The sequence below is a fragment of the Triticum dicoccoides genome, chromosome 5B, assembly GCF_002162155.2.
Source record: "Triticum dicoccoides isolate Atlit2015 ecotype Zavitan chromosome 5B, WEW_v2.0, whole genome shotgun sequence".
NCBI classification, from domain to species: domain Eukaryota; kingdom Viridiplantae; phylum Streptophyta; class Magnoliopsida; order Poales; family Poaceae; genus Triticum; species Triticum dicoccoides.
In genome coordinates, this window is record NC_041389.1 from 535,403,487 (window position 1) to 535,422,707 (window position 19,221).

The window sequence follows — 19,221 nt, forward strand, 5'->3', positions numbered from 1 at the left end:
CACACACACATTGTTAGTTATAAAAATGTTAGTGATTTTTATGTTTTTTAGGTATAGAAATGTTAGAAATTTTTCTGTTTTTTAGTTATAGAATTGTTAGAAATGTTAGTTTTAGCTAGATGAATTAGATTAATTTCAAATTGTTAGATGATGATCGATGTTCTTTAGTTTCTTATAATTTTAGTTATAGAAATTTATAATTTGCATATAGAATTTGCATATAGAATTTCGACATATGCAACAATTGAAGGAAATATGCCCTAGAGGCAATAATAAAGTTGTTATTTATGTTTCCGTATATCATGATAAATGTTTATTATTCATGCTAGAATTGTTTTAACCGGAAACTTAGTACATGTGTGAATACATAGACAAACAGAGTGTCACTAGTATGCCTCTACTTGACTAGCTCGTTGAATCAAAGATGGTTATGTTTCCTAACCATAGACAAGAGTTGTCTTTGGATTAACGGGATCACATCATTAGAGAATGATGTGAGTGACTTGACCCATTCCGTTAGCTTAGCATTTGATCATTTAGTATATTGTTATTGCTTTCTTCATGACTAATACATGTTCCTATGACTATGAGATTATGCAACTCCCGAATACCGGAGGAACACTTTGTGTGCTACCAAACGTCACAATGTAACTGGGCGATTATAAAGGTGCTCTACAGGTGTCTCCCATGGTACTTGTTGAATTGGCATAGATCGAGATTAGGATTTGTCATTCCGATTGTCGGAGAGGTATCTCTAGGCCCTCTCGGTAATGCACAGCACTATAAACCTTGCTAGCAATGTGACTAATGAGTTAGTTGCGGGATAATGCATTACAGAACGAGTAAAGAGATTTGCCGGTAACGAGATTGAACTAGGTATTGAGATACCGACGATCGAATCTCGGGCAAGTAACATACCGATGAGAAAGGGAACAACGTATGTTGTTATGCGGTTCGACCGATAAAGATCTTCGTACCATATGTAGGAGCCAATATGGGCATCCAGGTTCCACTATTGGTTATTGACCAGAGAAGTGTCTTGGTCATGTCTACATAGTTCTCGAACCCGTAGGGTCCGCACGCTTAACGTTCGTTGACGATATAGTATTATATCAGTTATGTATGCTGGTGACCGAATGTTGTTCGGAGTTCCGGATAAGATCACGGACATGACGAGGAACTCCGGAATGTCCGGAGATAAGGATTGATATATGGGATAATAGTGTTTGGTCTCCGGAAGGGTTCTGGAATTCACCGGAAGGGGTTCCGGATGTTTCCCGAAATGTTTGGGGTACGAGATAACTTTATTTGGGCCAAAGGGGAAAGCCCACAAGGTTTTTGGAAAGCGCAAAAGGAAGTTTTGCGGAGTCCAGGGGCCAGACGCCAGGGTCCTTGGCGTCTGGGTACAGACGCCGGGAACCCTGGCGTCTGGCCGTGGAGTCCGAGAAGGACTCTTGCCTTTCGGGTGAAACTGACTCTATGGAGTCTTTTACTCCAAGTTTTGACCCCAAGGCTCAACATATAAATAGAGGGGTAGGGCTAGCACCCAAGACACATCAAGAAACACCAAGCCATGTGCCGGCAACCCCGTCCCCTCTAGTTTATACTCCGTCATAGTTTTTGTAGTGCTTAGGCGAAGCCCTGCGGAGATTGTTCTTCACCAACACCGTAACCACGATGTCGTGCTGCCGGAACTCATCTACTACTTCGCCCCTCTTACTGGATCAAGAAGGCGAGGACGTCATCGAGCTGAACGTGTACTGAACGCGGAGGTGCCATACGTTCGGTACTTGATCGGGACGGATCATGAAGGTGTACGACTACATCAACCGCGTTGATAAATGCTTCCGCTTACAGTCTACGAGGGTACGTAGACAACACTCTCCCCTCTCGTTGCTATGAATCACCATGATCTTGTGTGTGCGTAGGAATTTTTTGAAATTACTACGTTCCCCAACAGTGGCATCCGAGCCAGGTTTATGCGTAGATGTTATATGCACGAGTAGAACACAAGTGAGTTGTGGGCGATACTAGTCATACTGCTTACCGACATGTCATACTTTGATTCGGCGGTATTGTTGGATGAAGCGGCCCGGACCGACATTACGCGTACGCTTACGCGAGACTGGTTCTACCGATGTGCTTCGCACACAGGTGGCTGGTGGGTGTCAGTTTCTCCAACTTTAGTTGAATCGAGTGTGGCTACAGCCGGTCCTTGTGAAGGTTAAAACAACACATACTTGACGAAATATCGTTGTGGTTTTGATGCGTAGGTAAGAACGGTTCTTGCTCAGCCCGTAGCAGCCACGTAAAACTTGTAACAACAAAGTAGAGGACGTCTAACTTGTTTTTGCAGGGCATGTTGTGATGTGTGGTCAAGACATGATGCTAAATTTTATTGTATGAGATGATCATGTTTTGTAACGGAGTTATCGGCAACTGGCAGGAGCCATATGGTTGTCGCTTTATTGTACGAAATGCAATCGCCATGTAATTGCTTTACTTTATCACTAAGCGGTAGTGATAGTCATAGAAGCAATAGTTGGCGAGACGACAATGATGCTATGATGGAGATCAAGGTGTCGCATCGGTGACAATGGTGATCATGATGGTGCTTTGGAGATGGAGATCAAAGGCACAAGATGATGATGGCCATATCATATCACTTATATTGATTGCATGTGATGTTTATCCTTTATGAATCTTATTTTGCTTAGTTCGGCGGTAGCATTATAAGATGATCTCTCGCTAAATTTCAAGGTACAAGTGTTCTCCCTGAGTATGCACCGTTGCGAAAGTTTGTCATGCCGAGACACCACATGATGATCGGGTGTGATAAGCTCTACGTTCACATACAACGGGTGCAAGCCAGTTTTGCACACGCAGAATACTCGGGTTAAACTTCACGAGCCTAGCATATGCAGATATGGCCTCGGAACACTAAGACCGAAAGGTCAAGCGTGAATCATATACTAGATATGATCAACATAGTGATGTTCACCATTGAAAACTACTCCATCTCACGTGATGATCGGACATGGTTTAGTTGATATGGATCATGTGATCACTTAGATGATTAGAGGGATGTCTATCTAAGTGGGAGTTCTTTAGTAATTTGATTAATTGAACTTTAATTTATCATGAACTTAGTCCTAATAGTATTTGCATATCTATGTTGTAGATCAATAGCTCGCGATATAGTTTCCCATTTATTTTTGATATGTTCTTAGAGAAAACTAAGTTGAAACATGTTAGTAGCGATGATGCGGATTGGATCGGTGATCTGAGGATTATCCTCATTGCTGCACAGAAGAATTATGTCCTTGATGCACCTCTAGGTGACAGACCGATTGCAGGAGCAAATGCAGACGTTTTGAACGTTTGGCAAGCTCGATATGATGACTACTTGATAGTTTAGTGTACCATAGTTTACGGCTTAGAATCGGGGCTTCAAAGACGTTTTTGAAACACCACGGAGGATTTGAGATGTTCCAAGAGTTGAAATTATTATTCCAGACTCATGCCCATGTCGAAAGGTATGAGACCTTTGACAAGTACTTTGCCTACAAGATGGAGGAGAATAGCTCAGCTAGTGAGCATGTGCTCAAAATGTCTTAGTACTACAATCAATTGAATCAAGTGGGAGTTAATCTTCCAGATAAGATAGTGATTGAGAGAGTTCTCTAGTCACTTTCACCAAGTTACTAGAACTTCATGATGAACAATAATATGCAAGGGATAACGAAAACGATTCCCAAGCTCTTCGTGATGCTGAAATCGACGAAGGTAGAAATCAAGAAAAGCATCAAGTGTTGATGGTTGAAAAGACCACTAGTTTCAAGAAAAGGGCAAAGGGAAGAAGGGGAACTTCAAAAAGAACGGTAAGCAAGTTGCTGCTCCCGTGAAGATGCCCAAAGCTAGACCCAAGCCTGAAACTGAGTGCTTCTACTGCATTGGAAATGGTCACTGGAAGTGGAACTGCCCTAGATACTTGACGGATAAGAAGGATGGCAAAGTGAACAAAGGTATATTGGATATACATGTTATTGATGTGTACTTTACTAGTGTTTATAGCAACCCCTCGGCATTTGATACTGGTTCAGTTGCTAAGAGTAGTAACTCGAAACAGGAGTTGCAAAATCAACAGAAACTAGTTAAGGGCGAGGTGACAATGTGTGCTGGAAGTAGTTCCAAGATTGATATGATCATCATTCCACACTCCCTATACTTTCGGGATTAGTGTTGAACCTAAATAAGTGTTATTTGGTGTTTGCGTTGAGCATGAATATGATTCGATCATGTTTATTGCAATACAATTATTCATTTAAGTTAGAGAATAATTGTTATTCTATTTACATGAATAAAACCTTCTATGGTCATACACCCAATGAAAATGGTTTGTTGGATCTCGATCGTAGTGATACACATATTCATAATATTGAAGCCAAAAGATGCAAAGTTAATAATGATAGTGCAACTTATTTGTGGCACTGCCGTTTAGGTCATATTGGTGTAAAGCGCGTGAAGAAACTCCATGTTGATGGGATTTTGGAATCACTTGATTATGAATCACTTGATGCTTGGGAACCATGCCTCATGGGCAAGATGACTAAGACTCCGTTCTCCGGAACAATGGAGCGAGCAACTGACTTATTGGAAATAATACATACTGATGTATGCGGTCCGATGAGTGTTGAGGCTCGCGGCGGGTATCGTTATTTTATGACCTTCACAGATGATTTGAGAAGATATGGGTATATCTACTTGATGAAATATAAGTCTAAAACATTTGAAAAGTTCAAAGAATTTCAGAGCGAAGTGGAAAATCATCGTAACAAGAAAATAAATTTTCTACGATCTGATCGCGGAGACGAATATTTGAGGTACGAGTTTGGTCTTCAATTAAAACAATGTGGAATAGTTTCACAAACTCATGCCACCTGGAACACCACAGCATAATGGTGTGTATGAATGTCATAACCGTACTTTATTGGATATAGTGCAATCTATGATGCCTCTTACCGATTTACCACTATCGTTTTGGGGTTATGCATTAGAGATAACTACATTCACGTTAAATAGGGCACCGTCTAATCCGTTGAGATGACACCCTATGAACTATGGTTTAGCTAGAAACCTAAGCTGTCGTTTCATAAAATTTGGGGTTGCGATGCTTATGTGAAAAAGTTTCATCCTGATAAGCTCAAACCCAAATCAGAGAATTGTGTCTTCATAGGATACCCAAAGGAGACAGTTGGGTACACCTTCTATCACAAATCCGAAGGCAAGACATTCGTTGCTAAGAATGGATCCTTTGTAGAGAAGGAGTTTATCTCGAAAGAAGTGAGTGGGAGGAAAGTAGAACTTGATGAGGTAATTGTAACTTCTCCTGAATTGGAAAGTAGTTCATCACAGAAATCAGTTCCAGTGATTCCTACACCAATTAGTGAGGAAGTTAATGATGATGATCATGAAACTTTAGATCAATTTACTACCGAACCTCGTAGGTCAACCAGAGTAAGATCCGCACGAGAGTAGTACGGTAATCCTGTTCTGGAGGTCATGTTACTTGACCATGATGAACCTACGAACTATGAGCAAGCGATGATGAGCCCAGATTCCACAAAATGGCTTGAGGCCATGAAATATGAGATGTGATCCATGTATGACAACAAAGTGTGGACTTTGGTTGACTTGCCCGATGATCGGCAAGCCATAGAAAATAAATGGATCTTCAAGAGGAAGATGGACGCTGATAGTAGTGTTACTATCTACAAAGCTAGACTTCTTGAAAAAGGTTTTTTTGACAAAGTACAAGGTGTTGACTACGATGAGATTTTCTCACTCGTGGCGATGCTTAAGTCTGTCCGAATCATGTTAGCAAATTGCCACATTTTACGAAATCTGGCAAATAGATGTCAAAACTACATTCCTTAATGGATATCTTAAAGAAGAGTTGTATATGATGCAACCAGAAGGTTTTTATCGATCCTAAAGGTGCTAACAAAACGTGCAAGCTCCAGGAATCCATCAATAGACTGGTGCAAGCATCTCAGAGTTGGAATATACGCTTTGATAAGTTGATCAAAGCATATAGTTTTATACAGACTTGCGGTGAAGCTTGTATTTACAAGAAAGTGAGTGGGATCACTACAACATTTCTGATAAGTACTCCCTCCGTAAACTAATATAAGAGCGTTTAGATCACTACTTTGGTGATCTAAATGCTCTTATATTAGTTTACAGAGGGAGTATATGTGAATGACATATTGTTGATTGGAAATAATGTAGAATTTTCTAGAAAGCATAAAGGAGTATTTGAAAGGAGTTTTTCAAAGAAAGACCTAGATGAAGCTGCTTACATATTGAGTATCAAGATCTATAGAGATAAATCAAGATGCTTGATAAGTTTTTTCAATGATTACATACCTTGAATTTTTTTTGAAGTAGTTCAAAATTAGAACAGTCAAAGAAGGAGTTCTTGCCTGTATTGCAAGGTGTGAAATTGAGTAAGACTCAAAGCCCGACCATGGTAGAAGATAGAAAGAGAATGAAAGTCATTCCCTATGCCTCAGCCATAGGTTCTATAAAGTATGCCATGCTGTGTAACAAATCTATTGTATACCCTACACTGAGTTTGGCAAGGGAGTACAATAGTGATCTAGGAGTAGATCACTGGACATCGGTCAAAATTATCCTTAGTGTAATAAGGATATGTTTCTCGATTATGGAGGTAACAAAAGGTTTGTCGTAAAGGGTTACATCGATGCAAGTTTTGACACTAATCCAGATGACTCTAAGTCTCAATCCGGATACATATTGAAAGTGGGAGCAATTAGCTAGAGTAGCTCCGTGCAGAGCATTGTTGACATAGAAATTTGCAAAATACATACGAATCTGAATATGGCAGACCCGTTGAAAAAAAAAGACTAAACTTCTCTCACAAGCAAAACATGATCACACCTTAGTACTCTTTGGGTGTTAATCACATGGCGATGTGAACTAAGATTACTGACTCTAGTAAACCCTTTGAGTGTTGGTCACCTGGTGATGTGAACTATGGGTATGTGAACTATGGGTGTTAATCACATGGTGATGTCAACTAATGGTGTTAAATCACATGGCGATGTGAACTAGATTATTGACTCTAGTGCAAGTGGGAGACTGAAGGAAATATGCCCTAGAGGCAATAAGAAAGTTGTTATTTATATTTCCTTATATCATGGTAAATGTTTATTATTCATGCTAGAATTGTTTTACCGGAAACTTAGTACATGTGTGAATACATAGACAAACAGAGTGTCACTAGTATGCCTCTACTTGACTAGCTCGTTGAATCAAAGATGGTTATGTTTCCTAACCATAGACATGAGTTATCATTTGATTAACATGATCACATCATTAGAGAATGATGTGATTAACTTGACCCATTCTGGTAGCTTAGCATTTCATCGTTTAGCATATTGATATTGCTTTCTTCATGACATATACATGTTCCTATGACTATGAGATTATGCAACTCCCGAATACAGGAGGAACACTTTGTGTGCTACCAAACGACACAACGTAACTGGGTGATTATAAAGGTGCTCTACAGGTGTCTCTGATGGTACTTGTTGAGTTAGCATAGATCGAGATTAGGATTTGTCATTCCGATTGTCAGAGAGGTATCTCTGGGCCGTCTCGGTAATGCACCTCACTATAAGCCTTGCAAGCAATGTGACTGATGAGTTAATTGCGGGATGATGCATTACAAAACGAGTAAAGAGACTTGTCGGTAACGATATTGAACTAGGTATTGAGATACCGACGATCGAATCTCAGGCAAGTAACATACCGATGACAAAGGGAACAATGTATGTTGTTATGCGGTTCGACCGATAAAGATCTTCATACAATATGTAGGAGCCAATATGGGCATCCAGGTTCCGCTATTGGTTATTGACCAGAGAAGTGTCTCGGTCATGTCTACATAGTTCTTGAACCCATAGGGTCCGTACGCTTAACGTTCGTTGACGCTATAGTATTATATGAGTTATGTATGTTCGTGGCCAAATGTTGTTCGGAGTTCCGGATAAGATCACGGACATGATGAGGAACTCCGGAATGGTCTGGAGATAAAGATTGATATATGGGATAATAGTGTTTGGTCCCCAGAAGGGTTCCGGAATTCACCGGAAGGGGTTCCGGATGTTTCCCGAAATGTTTGGGTACGAGAACACTTTATTTGGGCCGAAGGGGAAAGCCCACAAGGTTTTTGGAAAGTGCAAAAGGAAGTTTTGCGGAGTCCAAGGGCCAGATGCCAGGGTCCCTGGCGTCTGGGTCCAGACGCCAAGAACCCTGGCGTCTGGCCCTGGAGTCCGAGAAGGACTCTTGCCTTTCGGGTGAAACCGACTTTGTGGAGGCTTTTACTCCAAGTTTCGACCCCAAGGATCAACATATAAATAGAGGGGTAGGGCTAGCACACAAGACACATCAAGAAACACCAAGCCGTGTGCAGGCAACCCCGTCCCCTCTAGTTTATCCTCCATCATAGTTTTCGTAGTGCTTAGGAGAAGCCCTACGGAGATTGTTCTTCACCAACACCGTCACCACGCCGTCGTGCTGCCGGAACTCATCTACTACTTCGCCCCTCTTGCTGGATCAAGAAGGTGAGGACGTCATCGAGCTGAACGTGTACTGAACGTGGAGGTGTCGTACGTTCGGTACTTGATCGGGATGGATTGTGAAGGTGTATGACTACATCAACCGCGTTGATAAACGCTTCCGCTTACGGTCTACGAGGGTACGTAGACAACACTCTCCCCTCTCATTGCTATGCATCACCATGATCTTGTCTGTGCGTAGGAAATTTTTGAAATTACTACATTCCCCAACAGTGGCATCCGAGCCAGGTTTATGCGTAGATGTTATTATACACGAGTAGAACACAGGTGAGTTGTGGGCGGTACTAGTCATACTACTTACTAGCATGTCATACTTTGATTCGGCGGTATTGTTGGATGAAGCGGCCCGGACCGACATTACGCATACGCTTACGCGAGACTGGTTGTACCGACGTGCTTCGCACACAGGTGGCTGGCAGGTGTCAGTTTCTCCAACTTTAGTTGAACCGAGTGTGGCTACGCCCGGTCCTTGTGAAGGTTAAAACAGCACATACTTGACGAAATATCATTATGGTTTTGATGCGTAGGTAAGAATGGTTCTTGCTCAGCCCGTAGCTGCCACGTAAAACTTGCAACAACAAAGTAGAGGACGTCTAACTTGTTTTTGCAGGGCATGTTGTGATGTGATATGGTCAAGACATGATGCTAAATTTTATTGTATGAGATGATCATGTTTTGTAACAGAGTTATTGGCAACTGGCAGGAGCCATATGGTTGTCGCTTTATTGTATGAAATGCAATCGCCATGTAATTGCTTTACTTTATCACTAAGCGGTACCGATAGTCATAGAAGCAATAGTTGGAGAGACGACAACGATGCTACGATGGAGATCAAGGTGTCGCGCCGGCGACGATGGTGATCATGACGGTGCTTTGGAGATGGAGATCAAAGGCACAAGATGATGATGCCCATATCATATCACTTATATTGATTGCATGTGATGTTTATCCTTTATGCATCTTATTTTGCTTAGTTCGGCAGTAGCATTATAAAATGATCTCTCACTAAATTTCAAGGTACAAGTGTTCTCCCTGAGCATGCAGCGTTGCGAAAGTTCATCGTGCCAAGACACCACGTGATGATCGGGTGTGATAAGCTCTACGTTCACATACAACAGGTGCAAGCCAGTTTTGCACATGCAGAATACTCGGGTTAAACTTGACGAGCCTAGCATATGCAGATATGGCCTCGGAACACTGAGATCGGTCATCAGGGAGGAGGACGAGCATGTCCATCGCTACATGGCTGCTATGGACGTCAGGTTCTCCAATACCTGGTAGGTTCTTTGGGCAGATGACCGGAGATATGATCCTGTGATGGTTCCTTCTCTTTGCGTGTCCACCGCCCGCGCCTCAGGGACCGCGAGTGGCCTAGATTCTTCTGTAGTATTCGATCTTTATTAGCTAGCTAGCTAGTGATGTGTTCGATATATAATATTTGAGATGATGTATTCCAGATTATATATATATATATATTATTGGAGATGATGTATTCGAGATTATATATATTTTATTCAAGACAATGTATTCGAGATTATATATTATTCGAGACGATGCATATTATGTACTATGATTCAGTTTTTCCTTATTGATTGCATCCATGCATTGTAATTTGAATACTAAATTGTTTTATATTTTTTTGGATTAGTTAAATAAAAGCTATGGCGGACAATACCGGCAGAGAGGGAGAAGAGACCCTGTTCGAGATCATACGCACCGATCGCGGGCCAGATGATCAGAATGAAGAAGATGACTACTCCCAATATCTGAACAATACCGGGGAAGGTGATGATATGATATTTGATCTCGACGACCGAATTGATGAAGCCATGAACTATGATTATGATTATGATGACGCCGACAATGTTGATCTTGAAATAAAAGAGACCGGCGAGGTATATTTATATAAGCAGGAATCTGGTGATCATCACATGTTTCATTTGATATGAAGATATATTAATGAATCGATCTTTCTTCTTTCATCCCTGCGGATCGAGCAAATCTGCTTCTACAGGCAGCAGGACAAAGCGAGGCCCGAGCAAAAAGTTGAAGGAGGGTGTAAAGTACAACATTGATGCCATCAAAGCTAATGGCGAACCAAGCACGCCAAAGAACATTGCGAACAAGTTCATTCGTCAGTGCGGAGTTCTTGTGAGGGACCAACTCCCGATCTCCATTCAAGAATGGAAAGTGCCAAGAAAGAAACGTCCAGATCTTACTTGGGTCGACGGCAGAGCAAAAAAACGCTTTGGGAATCTCTCATGGAACATTTCACCCTACCAGATCATTTCACTAATGCAGATGTGCAGAAAGTCAAGGACGCTACTCTTAGGAAGATGGCAATTGCATTCAACACCCACAAGAAACTGTATGGGCCAACTACATCGAAGGAGGAAAGAAGACTCCAGAATTCAAGGGAACACTAGAGAAGCAAAGAGAACACTGGACCGCATTCATGAAATTCAAGGAATCAGAATTATCTAAGGAACGGTCGAGAAAAAACAAGGCCAATGCCGCAAAAAAGAAGCAGTTCCATAGGCTGGGGCCAGGTGGCTACGCGGTGGCAATGCCTAAGTGGGATAAGTCTAAGCAAGAGATCCTGGATGCAGGGTCACTCCAGTTACTAGGAGTTGGCCCCCCAGGTGCAGAACTTGGTTCTATGCGCATGGGGGGCGTTGGACCCGAAGACAGGCCTGGTTTCAAAGAAGGCAAGTCTAAAAGGAGCCGAAGATAAGTTACTTCAAGCAATAGAAGATGATCGAAAGGGGGTGCTCACGCCCAACAGAGAGAACGATGAGCTTACGCGCGCCCTGGGAAATCCTGTACACCCAGGAAGAACACGAGGCAAGGGCGTTATTCCGCGGTATGAGGGATTTTCGGACTGGAACACCGACTACAGAAGCCGTGCAAGAAGGAAGATGGAGGAGGAGAAGAAGAGGAAGCTGGAGGAGGAGCAAAGGAAGCAAAAAGCGGAACGCCTTCAAGGCCTAGAATCAGCACACGCGGACTTGGCACTCAAATTCCAGCGGTAGCAGCAGCAGATCGACTCACTTAGCCAGGAAAGGGGGTCTCGGCAGCGGCAGCAGCTAGCGGATGATCCAGCATTGGATAGCACCGTCCCATCCATGCGGAGAAGCAGCGTTGGTTCCGCCCCAGGCGACGCACTACTAGATAGATACCCTGTGGATGACATCATGGAGAGCACGAACTGTGAGCTACACTTCAAAATGAAGAACATATCCATGAAGGTGGCGGACGCCATTGCTGATAAAAATTCCCCCGATTCAACCTTCCATTTCAACCCGATTCTAGCCGTCTATGCTCGTGTCGTGGTTGATGAGGTGGTAGACCAATATTCAGGGCTAGAGCTTGACATTCCTGGAGGTGACGAGGAGCACACACTGGCAGAGGCCAAACATCATATCATCCTATGGAGAAAGGATTGCATCATCTTTTGAAGGCCACCGACACCGCGTCAGCCGACTCCTCCTTGAAGTCCGCCACCGCGTCAGCATACTCCCGCTCCTCCAAGTCCACCAACGTGTCAGGCCACTCCTCCTCCTCCAAGTCCGGCACAGCGTCAGGCCACTCCTCCTGCTTCAAGTCCGGCACAGCGTCAGCAGACTCCTCCTCGAAGTCCGCCACCGCGTCAGCAGACTCCCGCTCCTCCAAGTCCACCAACGCGTCAGGCCACTCCTCCTCCTCCAAGTCCGGCATAGCGTCAGGCCACTCCTCCTGCTCCAACTCAGCCACGTCAGCCGTCTCTGCCGCCTCAGCAATCACAGAAGAGAGCCGCCATAGCTATGGTGCGTAGCGGTACGATTCGAGGTAGTACAGGAGGTACAGGCGGAGGCAAGCGATATAAATATGGTCCAAGCCTCACTCCTCTTCCATAGAGGCCTTATGACATGACCGAGGAGCAAAACGCAGCCATAGTGCAGGCCCAAGTGGATGCCCATTTTGGACCAAAACCGGCACCGCCGCCAAGGGAGAAAGTGTCTGGGGAAAAGATTGACCACTTTATTCGTATCGCTAGACCACCAGCTCCCAAGCCTGTTGACTCAGACTATGAGCGCCAAATCAGGAAGGCACGTCGAGCACGACTACAGAAGGAGTCGAGCTCGAGCTTGAGCCAAGCAGCTAGCAAAAAATGCGGGAAAACCGTCCCCCAGCTGGGAGAACAGGCGGCACAATCGATCCCCCCGCTTGTTGTGCCAACAACACATGAGAGTACCGGCGCCCTATATATATGTGGGCAAACCGTTCCCTAGCTGGGCAATCTGGTAATAACCGAGGAGCATATAAGGCAGGCTAAAATGCTCGGTATCACTGTTGGACAACTCATAGAGATCGAGCCCATGTCTCCGCTTAGAAAGGAGAAAATAAAACGGAAATATGTCCACGGCGAACCTTTGGTCGAGCCCGAGGAGGTCTAGAACATCCCAACGAGAATGTATGAATTGCATGATTGGTACATGAAAATTACCAAGAGTACCAATCGAGAGTCCCTCATGGTGAAAGTCAAGGAAGAGCATTACTTCCATAAGCTAGCTCTGCCCGTTGAGTATTCAGAACTATTTCAGTTATTCAATCAAGAAGCACTCGACAAATCTCTCATCAGTTGCTATTGTCTGTAAGTGATTTCTTTCTGTAATTTAAGTCTCAAGCTAGCTTTAGTGCTCATTGATTGATCATTACCTGTAATTATCCTCACTATTTTCTTTTCTGTGGTATTATGCAGGATGAAGATGTATGAAATAAAAAAAGCTGGACACTATGGCATTGGGTTCATTGACGCAAATACCGTTAATGAATACACATGGAAATTGGAATGGTATAAACAAGATGTAGAGAATAAAATACTAGAGTTCTTAAAGTGTCTCAATACCAATGAAGATATACTACATCCTTATAACTTCCTGTGAGTCACACTGTCTTGTACTACAAATTTTGTTTTTGCTTACTAGCTAGCTAGATGTTAATAATTAAGTGTATGGGGTTTAGGGTAGTTGATTAGTGTTATGCACATGCCCGCTTAATTAAGACATGCAAAAGTGTGCGCATGTAGTTACCGCTGAATCTTGTTAGTCATTAAAGTTGAATAAGGAAAAGTTGACGTACTGGACTCACTACTTAAAAAAGAAAGTGACTTCACCATCTTGAAGGGGATAGTCGACAGGTAATTTCAATCATTATTAACTATATCTCGGCCTATTTAGTTTGTCATTTCCTGATATCAACTATTTAATAACCCCTTTATTAATTTTCTTTGCCAGCGGGCAGGGCTTGGGCAAAGTTCATCAAGGTGACTCCAGGCAAATGGCGACAAAAGTTGTTTTGGTATCGACCGAAGGTAAGTAATTAAGTAGTACTGGCTAGCTAGCTATCATCTCTATAATTCTTGTTTCAATACCATTAATTAATTATCATGCTTAATTAATTAGTATCTGATTAAATTCTATTCTCGTAAAGGCCCTGAAGAAGGCGCCGGGGACTAAAGTGTGTGCATACTACGTTTGCGAGAACATTCGCATGATGTCGTCCGAAAGAAGCAAATCTGATAGACAACAATGGGTACGTTTGCCAGAACACTACTCACAGATTTTATATGATTATCGATATCTAGTCACACAACTAATACACATGCATATTGATCTTCTTCTTAACAGTTCAAAAAAGTGCGGGACCAACTCCTACCAACAGAGCGCATACGAGCACTTCAAGAGGAAATAGCGGGATTTTTGCTCGACCAGGTCATAGATCCCAAAGGGAATACTATTACCCGCCACCGCCCCCATGAACCACTCCCAATTGTCATCGTGCTCCGAAGGCACCAAGGCAACATGTAGGAGAAATTGTGTATGTGTGTGTGTATATATATATATGCAACCCGTCTATTCTGCTAATATTAGCAGAATAACTATTCTGATAACACTTCCGCACTGCACGCTCAACGCAAGTGCACGTCATTGTTTGAACCAAGTGTGCTGCACAACTCAAGCGAGTGAACTTCGTGTCGAAAAAAACTGCACGCGTTGTTTTTTGGTACTGTTTTTGCTCTAGTTTTTTAACCGCTTATCAGAACGACGCATATAATATATTGTTGGAAAGCTATGAATTAGGCGCAACTTCGCCATGTTGAACACTTTTCGAGATTTCTCACGGTTTAAAAGCAGTTTTGAAAATGGTGCGGCGGATGACGAGTGGCAGCGAGCGTTTTTTCGTGTTTTTTTTCTAAACCGCTTGTCGGAATAAAGGAAATGATACGCTGTTGGATAGATATCGTCGAGGCGCATCTTTTTCATATATAATTTTTTATCTAATTCCTTACAGTTTAAGAGCAGTTTCAAATTTACTAAATCGCGGAATCCTGTTTTTTAAATTTTTTCAAATTTTCGGTACTGTTTTCGCTCCAGTTTTTGAACTGTTTGTCGAAACGAGGCGTGCGATACACCGTTGGAAAGCTACGAACGAGGCGCAACTTTCATATGTTGAAATATTTTTGAGATACCATACGGTTTTAAGTTAATTTTGAAAATCATGCGGCGGATGTCGAGTGGCAGCGGCCGTTTTTCGTGAAATTTTTGCAAACCGCTGGTCGAAATGATTCAAACGATACGTCGTTGGAAAGATATCAACGAGACGCAACTCTTTCATGTAGAACACTCTCTCTAATTATTTACGGTTTAAGAGGAATTTCAAATTTACCGAAATGCGGACACTGTTTTTCGCGACACCCAAATCGACGTGGTTACTTCATCCGACTGAAAACCGCACTACATCGGATGAAAAACCGCACTGCATCAGACATATTAGAGAACTGCATGGTTTATTTTATCCAAACGTAATTTTTTTCAAGGACGAGAAAGTAGAGTGCACTTCACATCGGGGGTAAATAAACCACAACACTATTAAGAAGTGAACCGCATTACTTTTTTTTGCTTTCGTAACAATTTTTTTGCGGGATAAACAACATCGTAAGGCCGACTGCATTGCTTCAGAATGAAAACCGCACTGCATCAGACGGGCAAGCGAGCTGCATAATTTCTTTTATCGGACGTTATTTTTCTCATACGAGTTTTTGTTGTCTTTTTTTTAAAAAAAAATTTATGAACGAGAATGGACCGCAGAGAGGAGGCAAGTGAACCGCGACATATATCGAAGTGAACCGCATTACTTTTTTGTTGTTTCCCTGATATTTCCGCACTTTCACGTCGGGCGCAAGTGAGCAACATCACTCTCCAAAGTGAATGGCATTATTTTTTGCTAGTGAACTTCAATACCAATTATTTCAATCATCCCACAAACGAAACAATTTGCATTAGAAAAAGAAGTGAACCTCTTGTGGGAATTTCTTTGCTATTTTTTATGAAGCGAACCTAGCACTTGGCATCACACACAGAGATCACGCCGCACAGCAAAAGAAATACAAAAATAACGAGTATGTCGTTGATGATCTCGGGGTCGCTATCTGTACTGCTTTGTCGAGGGCGCCTGGGACCTCATCGGGGCATAATTTTTTTGACAAAGAAAAACACAAGGGAAGTGCACCTCCACGGGCACCGAACCACACTGCAACTCATTGTATGTGGGAGGTGGGGAGGTGGGAGCCGAGGTGGCGGTGGGTATGTGGAGCTGTAGAAGGGAGGCATGGCCCAGTGAGGTGGAGCTCCTCTCTGCTCGGTATTTCGTCGTTGTGGCGGGATGGGGTGCTGCATGCACCCACGCAGTGGACTGCACGGAGCCCCTGCATGGTGTCGGCGACCTCATCTGGACCTGTTTTTGGCCCGAACTGCAAGCAAATGCGTACACCCCATGGTGTTGTCGATGGTGGGGGTTTGCAGTTGAGGTCACAGAAAGAAAAAAACCACCTGAGCGCACTGCTTCACACCTGCGACCACCCTGCACAAGCTGCGTTAGCGAACTACAATTTGCTGGGGATGCGCCACCACTAGCAAGCCAACCTAGCGCCATGACCATGAGGACGGCCTGCCGAAGAGGACGAATGGGAGCCCCCCCGAGCTGCTTCTTCCCTTAAGCTGCTCCCCGGCGTGGTGAAGTGTTGACGAGGGACGCCGGTGGTGGTCGAGGAAGAGAGCTGCATCGGTCGATGGGAGAAATGTTTCCCCAACCGATCTGGCTGGGGCAAAGGTGTGGCGGCCAGGGCGCCTAGATCTGGCAGCATGGGGATCCAAGCCGACGAAGGGAGGTGGTGGGCCACGATGGGAGGTGGGGTGCCACGGCGCGCCCAGATCCGCCCCGGAGATGCGAGAGAAGGTGGCCCCTACAGCCGGATCCGGCGCTAGACGGGGCCTGGCACGGCGGAAATCACCAGAATCCAGGGCCCTCGATGCTGCCATCGCTGGAGGATGGAGGCGGATGCGTGCGGCAGGGTCGTCGTGCCTGGTCGGGGCCCGGGGCGGCCCCACGATGGTGGGCGTCCGGGTCGACCTGCCGCGGATTCCGCGGGCACTCGTCGCCAACGGATCCGGCCACGGGCCCTCGTCGCCGATCGGTCCTGGCGCCGTGAGTGGTGGGGGAGGTAGGTGTTGGGTGGGGAGGGGCGTCTGGTGCGTGCGGGAAGAGGAGTAGGTGAAGAGGGGGAGGCGCCGCGAGCTCGAAGGCTTAGATCGGCCGGCCGTCAGTGGAAGTGGTGGGTGAGGTAGGGAGGTGGTACGATGGAAGAAGGTGGTAGGAGGTGGGCAGGCACAACGACATAATGTGCGAGGAGTGGGGCAGTTTTCGGCTTCGGTATACGTGCTTTTTTTATTGTCGTGTCGTCTCGAGTTGGGTGGCTGTGACAAGGGTGTTAGCAGAATAAGCTCAAGTGTTAGCATCATAAGGTCTTAAAGGGTGTTATCATAACAGACCTACCCTATATATATGATCGGTTCTACGAGAAATTCTATTTATATATATGCATAACGTGTACAATATGTAGTATCGTAATATACCAGCAAACGAAAAAGAATTAAATGGAAAACACGAAATAAAAGGAAAAATAAAAAATAAAACCAAACCCCCCCCCCCACAAATATTTTAGTACTGGTTGGTGTTACCAATCGGTCCTAAAGGGCTCCCCGCCCCCGGCGCTGGCTCGTGCCATGTGGTGGCCCTTTAGCGGCGGTTCGTGCAGAAACGGTACTAAAGGGGGGGACCTTTAGTCCCCACCCTTTAGTGCCGATTGCAGAACCGGCACTAAAGGCCCTTAGGAACCAGTGCTATAGCGGTTCTGCACTAGTGAGCACCCGGGGCGACATTAGATGATAGTCGTGGAGCAGCAACTGCACCAGTGACCCTGCCATGGCAGCGATAGGGACGACATCACCATAACCACATTATGGTCCAACCCGAGCTGAAAATACTCTCTTTATCTCCCATTTCTGTTAAATGAATAGTTACTTGACTTGATGCTGGCTAGGATCTATTGGAGCTCGGAAATGTTCTGTTTGACTATCACCATGAATATGCAATGTCCATTATTTCTAAATTTTGTTAGTTCCACTCTGGAAGCACAGCTTGCACAATAACACTACTAGGGAAAAGCCTAGCAGCAGCGCGGGTTTTGGGCCTATTAGTAGCGCGGGGGCCGGCGCTACTAATAAGGCGCTACAGCTAACGTATAGCAGTAGCGCGGATGCCACCCGCGCTACTACTACGTCCGTTAGTAGTAGCGTGGGTAAAAACCCGCGCTACTACTAATCTCTAATCTCTGATTTTTTTTTGAATTTTTTCGAAAAAACAATCGATTTTTCCCCTAATTTTCAAATTTCTAAATTATTTTAATCTCTAATCACCCCTCATCGCTGCTCAATTTAATCTCTAATCTCTAATCACCCCTCATCATTCCAAATCATCTAACTTCCTGGACGGTCACCCATCCTCTCACTACTCCAGCCTGAGCACGCTTAACTTCCGGGTTCTATTCTCCCTCGTTTCCAAGTCTGCACTTGTTGTTTTCCTGACAATAGTAAGATGTCAATCCTATTAACCTCAGGAATTTAGCTTGAGCATGAAGTCACACATTTCACTGTTTGAGTTTGAAACTATTGTTCAAAAAAATAACACTAATATTTCTGGAATAATTAGTTTGACCATTGTTTGACCACATTTTGACCATAGTTTAACCAGATTTGACCAAAATTCAAAAAAACTGAAATAATTATTTAGTAACACTATTATTCTTGAATAATTAGTTTGACCATAGTTTGACCAGATTTAACAAAAATTAAAAAAAAACTGAATTTTTTTGAATCTTTTTGCCTCCAGATCTTAAAAGCCCCGTAACATTTTTCTGTTAGGTTTTTAAGGATTTTGAAAGTGTTTAATGGGGTTCCCCCGGTTAAATTTGGATGTAACTTTTCGAGTAGATGATTTTCCATATAAAAAAGTTTTTCATCCGAGTTAGTATGCAAAAGTTATGCCCATTTTTACAAATTCTCGAGAGATTTTGCAAATAAAGTCAAAATTCATATTTGCAAATTTTCCCAACAACTAGACCACATATCACATGGGAAACTTATTTTCTTTTATTTTTTTGACATTTTCATCATTT